The sequence below is a fragment of the Miscanthus floridulus genome, chromosome 9 (assembly GCF_019320115.1).
Source record: "Miscanthus floridulus cultivar M001 chromosome 9, ASM1932011v1, whole genome shotgun sequence".
Taxonomy (NCBI): Eukaryota; Viridiplantae; Streptophyta; class Magnoliopsida; order Poales; family Poaceae; genus Miscanthus; species Miscanthus floridulus.
In genome coordinates, this window is record NC_089588.1 from 42,806,644 (window position 1) to 42,812,352 (window position 5,709).

A 5,709-nucleotide genomic window follows, 5' to 3' on the forward strand; every position below is an offset into this window, starting at 1 on the left:
CTCAGTCACAAGAGTTACTGTCACACTTTGATCACTGAATCCGTACCACCTGAGCTCAAGGAAGAGATTGAAGATTTCCAACTTGAGATACTACCGCATGGCTTGTTAAATGAGCTCCACATACAGTATGATCTCACAAATTGTATCCGTCAAGCTCAGAAAAGTTGTGAAGAGATCGAATATCTCCGTGGTCTGATGAAACTAGGCTACAAGACCAGCCACCAAGAAGATGAACAAGGAACCATCTGGTTCAAGGACAGAATTTGTGTCCCTTTCGATCCAGCACTACGAGAGGAAATTCTGTCAGAAGCCCATGATTCTAAGTACTGTAGTCACCCTAGAAATTCAAAGATGTATCAAGACTTAAAGAAACACTTTTGGTGGAAAGGCATGAAGACAGACATTGCAGGACATGTGGCACGATGTGACACCTGTAATAGAGTCAAGGCTGAACATCAAAGGCCTACAGGATTGCTAAAGCCTCTTGACGTTCCCGAGTGGAAGTGGGAGAGCATATCCATGGATTTCATAGTTGGATTGCCCCGTTCACAGATAGGCAATGATTCCATCTGGGTGATCGTTGATCGTTTGACCAAGATTGCTCACTTTGTACCAGTTAAGACCAAAACCGATGCTGAAAAATTGGCAGATCTATATGTTGAGCATATTCTCAGATTGCATGGAGCTCCCTCTAGTATTGTATCTGATCGTAGTCCTCAGTTTGTGTCCCGATTCTAGGAAGCCCTGCACAAGTCCTATAGAACCAAACTTGATTTCAATACCGCTTATCACCCACAGACAGATGGATAGACAGAACGAGTAAATCAGATCTTAGAAGACATACTTCGCGCTAGTGTGCTGAACTATGGCTCTGATTGGGAGAAATGCCTACCCTATGTAGAGTTCTCTTACAACAATAACTACCAAGCCAGTATCAAGATGTCGACATTTGAAGCTCTATATGGCAGACCTTGTAAGACACCTTTGATGTGGTCCCAACTGGGAGAAAGATCATTCTTTGACTCTGCTAAGATTCAAGATGCCAAAGAAGGAGTTGCTCAAGTAAAGGAGAATTTGAGAATTGCTCAAAGTCGATACAAGAGCTATGTTGACAAAAGGAGAAGAGAACTTGAGTTCGATGTGGAAGATTTCGTCTATCTCAAGGTATCCCAGCTACGCGGAACTGTCTGATTCCATGTGAAAGGAAAGCTAGCCCCTAGATTTGTTGGGCCATACAAGATACGCAAAAGGATTGGAAAACTCGCTTACAAACTTGAGCTACCTGAGGATTTAGTGGGTGTACATCCCGTATTCCATGTCTCACAGCTACGCAAGTGTTTGAGAGTGCCCGATGAAGTAGTTCCAACTGATACACTTGACATTCAAGATACACTCGAGTATAAAGAACATCCTATCAGAATTCTGGGTAGAGATACCAAGGAGACCCGAAGCAAAACTATTCCTATGTGCAAGATCCAATGGAGCAACCACACTGAGAGAGAAGCAACATGGGAAAAAGAGTCTGACCTTCGGCTACGATATCATTACCTCTTCGAAGAGTACGTTATGCTTTAATCTCGGGGACGAGATTCTGTTAAGGGGGTAGGACTGTAACAACCCAAAAATCCACACACCAAAAATCACAACTACAAAATTTTTGTTGTAACCCCATGCAATGTTGAGTGACATCTGTAGGAGCCAACCCTAGGTGTTGCTTTAGAAGTCACCCAACTAGACAATTTCATGGGCATGGCATGCCATTGTTATCATGTTTATTTAAATACTGACAAATGAAACATAGCATACATTATTAACTCAAATGGTGATTTGGATTTTCATTTGTGTTATGTAATGCCTAACAACTCCTTTAAAGAAATAAACCATAAAGTAATTATTACTCAAACCAAAGAACAAAATGTATAAAGAGAAAACTATTTCCATTTTTGTATAACAAAACTACACTTATTTTTGTTATACAAAATAGCTAAATAAATTCCTAATATATATATGAAAGAATGTTTTAGGCCTCATATCTAAAACTACAATGACTAAGGTACACCAATTTTGAATTCAAATTTCAAACCAAATTGGAATTCAAACAAAGGAGAAGAAAAATAAAACAGAAAAAGGAAAAGAAGGGAAGAGGGCCCGTAGCTGGCTCGGCCTGCTCGGCCCGCTAGCGCGCAGCAGCCAGCCAGCCCAGCTTGCGCGCGCAGCAGCAGGCCGGCCCAACTCGCGCGGCTAGCCTAGCAAGCAGCCCAGCGCGTCGCTCACGCCCGCGTGCCTCCCTGCTTCGCTCGTGGCCACTGCCCGCCGGGCCCCACCTGTCGGCTTTCCTATTCATCTTCTTCACGCCCACGCCTCAACCGCCCGCGCGACCGAAGGCCGACAGCGTTGGTAGGAGCGGGCCAGGGGGTCATGCCCGGGGCATGGCCCTTGTTCCCCCTCGCGCCGCGCTCACGCAACCTCACGCCACCATCGGATGCGTCGCGCGCCTTCCCACCGCATGATGCCGATCGCCATTGGAGGCATGGAGCTCGACTATAAAAAGACCCCGGAGCCTTAGCCTCTCCTCTCAACCACGCCGCCGCCGTGCGGTATCCGCCAGACCACTCAGCACGAGGGCCGAGGGGAGGAGAGGAACAAGGAGGGCGGAGCCGCTACCGGGAGGAGGACCGGGAGCACGCCAGAGCTCGGAGCGCCGCCACGGATCAAGTCGGAGCGTACCGTGAGCCAGCGCCGTCGTGATCGTCACTGCGTCAACCACACGCTACATCGCCTAGCCTCGCCGAGCACACCAACGGTGAGCCCCTCGCTGCTGAGACTCCTCCTAGCCCCATGGACGCAGTAGCAGAGCATGCGCACGACGTGCTCATGATGCCGCCGTCATGGCGCGGCCACCACTTGCGCACCAGTCCACCTCGTCGGACCAGGACGCAGCCGTAGCACCACCATGACGCCTGGAGGGTAGCCGCGTAGACCGAGACTCCGTTAGCCGACCACAGCGCCCCGGCCACGAGCACCGGACCTCGGCCGGAGCTCCGCCGTGCAGCATCACCACGCGCGGACTCCGCCACGTCTTTTGGTCGCCGTCGTCACTTGTCCCGGTCGCCCGCTAGCAGTCTAAACGAGAACGGGGCACTAGGACCCTTGGAACAGCCCCTAGCTGCACCGCCGGCGAGCACCGCCATGACCAAGCCACCGACCACCGTGGCCAACGCCCTAGAAAGCCCCGGCCGCCACCTAGACCCCACCATCGTGTTCGCCATGGCCTGGAGAATCTTTTCCCCACCTTAATTAAACGCCAGCGCCGCCGTAGGATCACGCCGGTGAGCACACCACCGGCGGGAGCACGCCGGGGATGGAAACAGAGGGCTCCCCTCGCCGGCCGCACGCGCCTGCACTCGGTGCACGTAGGCTAAGCCAGAGGGAAGAAGGGTGGACTCGGTCCACCGAAGACCAGCCAACAGTCCATGGACCGTGAACGTAAGTTCACCGTGAGCCACACGGTGTGGGCCGAATGGTGGACAAAGCCCATTGGAGCCCCTCGGCTACGACGTGGCAGCGCCACAGCACGCCACGTGTCCGGGCCGGCCTGGCCCAAATCTAGCCTCGTCCAGGCCCACCAAAGCCCAGTCAAGGCCCAACCTGGTTGACCGTTGACCGGTCAACGTTGATAGTTGACCTGGCCCCACATGTCAGTGTCACAGAGACATGGGACCCACATGTCGGTAAGTGACGTCATGCTGACGTCATAACGACGTCACACGGGTCCCACCTGTCAGTAACAACACAGCCGAGGTGACGTCATGCTGACGTCACGATGACGTCAGCTGCTGACGACAGCAGCCCTGGCCCCACACGTTAGTGACCCTGACCCGTTGACCGTTGACTCGCCCGTTGACTTGATGTTGACTCTGACCGGATCCACAGGTCAGTGACCCAAGAGACCCTGGCCCCACCTGTCGGAACGGATGACGTTGATGACGTCATGCTGATGTCAAGCTGACGTCAGCAGGACCCCACCTGTCAGCTCAGAATTAAGATGATGACATCATGCTGACGTCATGCTGACATCAGCATGCCACGTGGACCATTCATAGTGTGACACGTGTCAGTCCAGGATTAATTCAGCCTTTTCCCATTTTCAGAAATGATTAAAACTTCAGAAATTCATAACTAATTCATACGACCTCAGAAAAATACGAAACTAGGACCAAAATTCATCTAAAATCGAGCTTTACGCAATGAACCCATGTTTGAGTGCATTTGGCTCTTTTGAATTTTTATTGCTTCTTTGTGCTATTCTATAGACGTCGCTAACGCGACTATAATTCGATCGTATGCAGACTCAGAGGAGAACCAGACGGACGAGGAACGTGAGTACCATGAGGAGTACGGAGACGACTACACTAAAGGTGCCACATCCCACCCAATCTCGTAGCACCTATTACGCATGGCTAATATAGGATTGCTATTGCTTCACTTTACTGTTATAATCATACTATGATAGGACTTGCATGGTAGTATGCTTACTTGTTGGCCTTTACCTTGACGCAACCTTACCCCTACATACCCTGCTATTAGGCTAGACACACGCTTACTGCTATATTTCATTGCTTATACTTCTACTACGCTTACTACATTAAATGCGTGGTGGAAACTGGGGTTATCTGGACTATGGGGAGAGTGCTACGTGTGTGACTTGGGTGTGTGGAGGGTGAGGGTTGTGTCGACCAAGTTGAAGTATACGACGAGCCTGGGGCAAGTCTTGCCATGGGGTGCTACCTGGGTACCCCTGGAATGGATACCTGTGGTGGGTAAATGGTATAGGAGGTGGCCCTGGGTGTGAACCTGTGATGGGAGGAGCCCAGGGTGGAGGTGCTGTGGTGGCACGGTAAATGGAAACCCTGATGAAGACATTCTAGCTTGGTCACCCCTAAGGACTTACTAGTACTCAGATTCACCGGGAAGCCTTACGTACCACTCGCCCTATATGGTGCGGGACGGCCGGACTACTTGGTAGGATATTGCCACTACTGCTAGGTTGATAGCGAACAGTGTAAGGAGGTACGGGGCGCGGAGGATTTTCCCCACACCCTTCCAAGACTTCATGGAGACCTTGTGGACCCAGCTCATGACTCACAGTTTCAGCCACCCTAGACTAGACTTGGGGTGTACCAGGGCTGAATGGTAGGGTGGCACTATTCTAGGCTAGCAAGTGGCCGGAATCAGCCCAGTTGACGATGGTCAGCGAGGAAGGCGGATCTTGTGGTTATGTAAAACCTCTGCAGAGTGTATGGTTGATCGATCGATACATGTGCCGACTTATCGGCTATGGACCTTTCCTGGGTTTCGCTTAAACTAGATAGTGAGATGAGTCCTTCTCTTCTTCCCCCGTAAGAGAGTGTCGGTCGTAGCCAGGGGCTACGGGCCTTGAGACAGTGCCGAGAGGGAGTTTGCCTGTCGACTGAGCGATGGTATGGTAGTGATGTGGTGATGGTGTGGAGATGGTGGTATATCGATCCCAAGATCGAAACCTAGCTCTGGACAGGAATGGGTGTGGGAATGGTGTTAAAACTTGACCAACTATTATTATTTACTAGACATGCTATTGCAAAGGAAACCCCAGCCTTATAGGTTCCTTTTGACTATATCCAACTTGCATCCAATTTCCACAAAGCAATGCTCATAGGGTGGGAGTGGCCA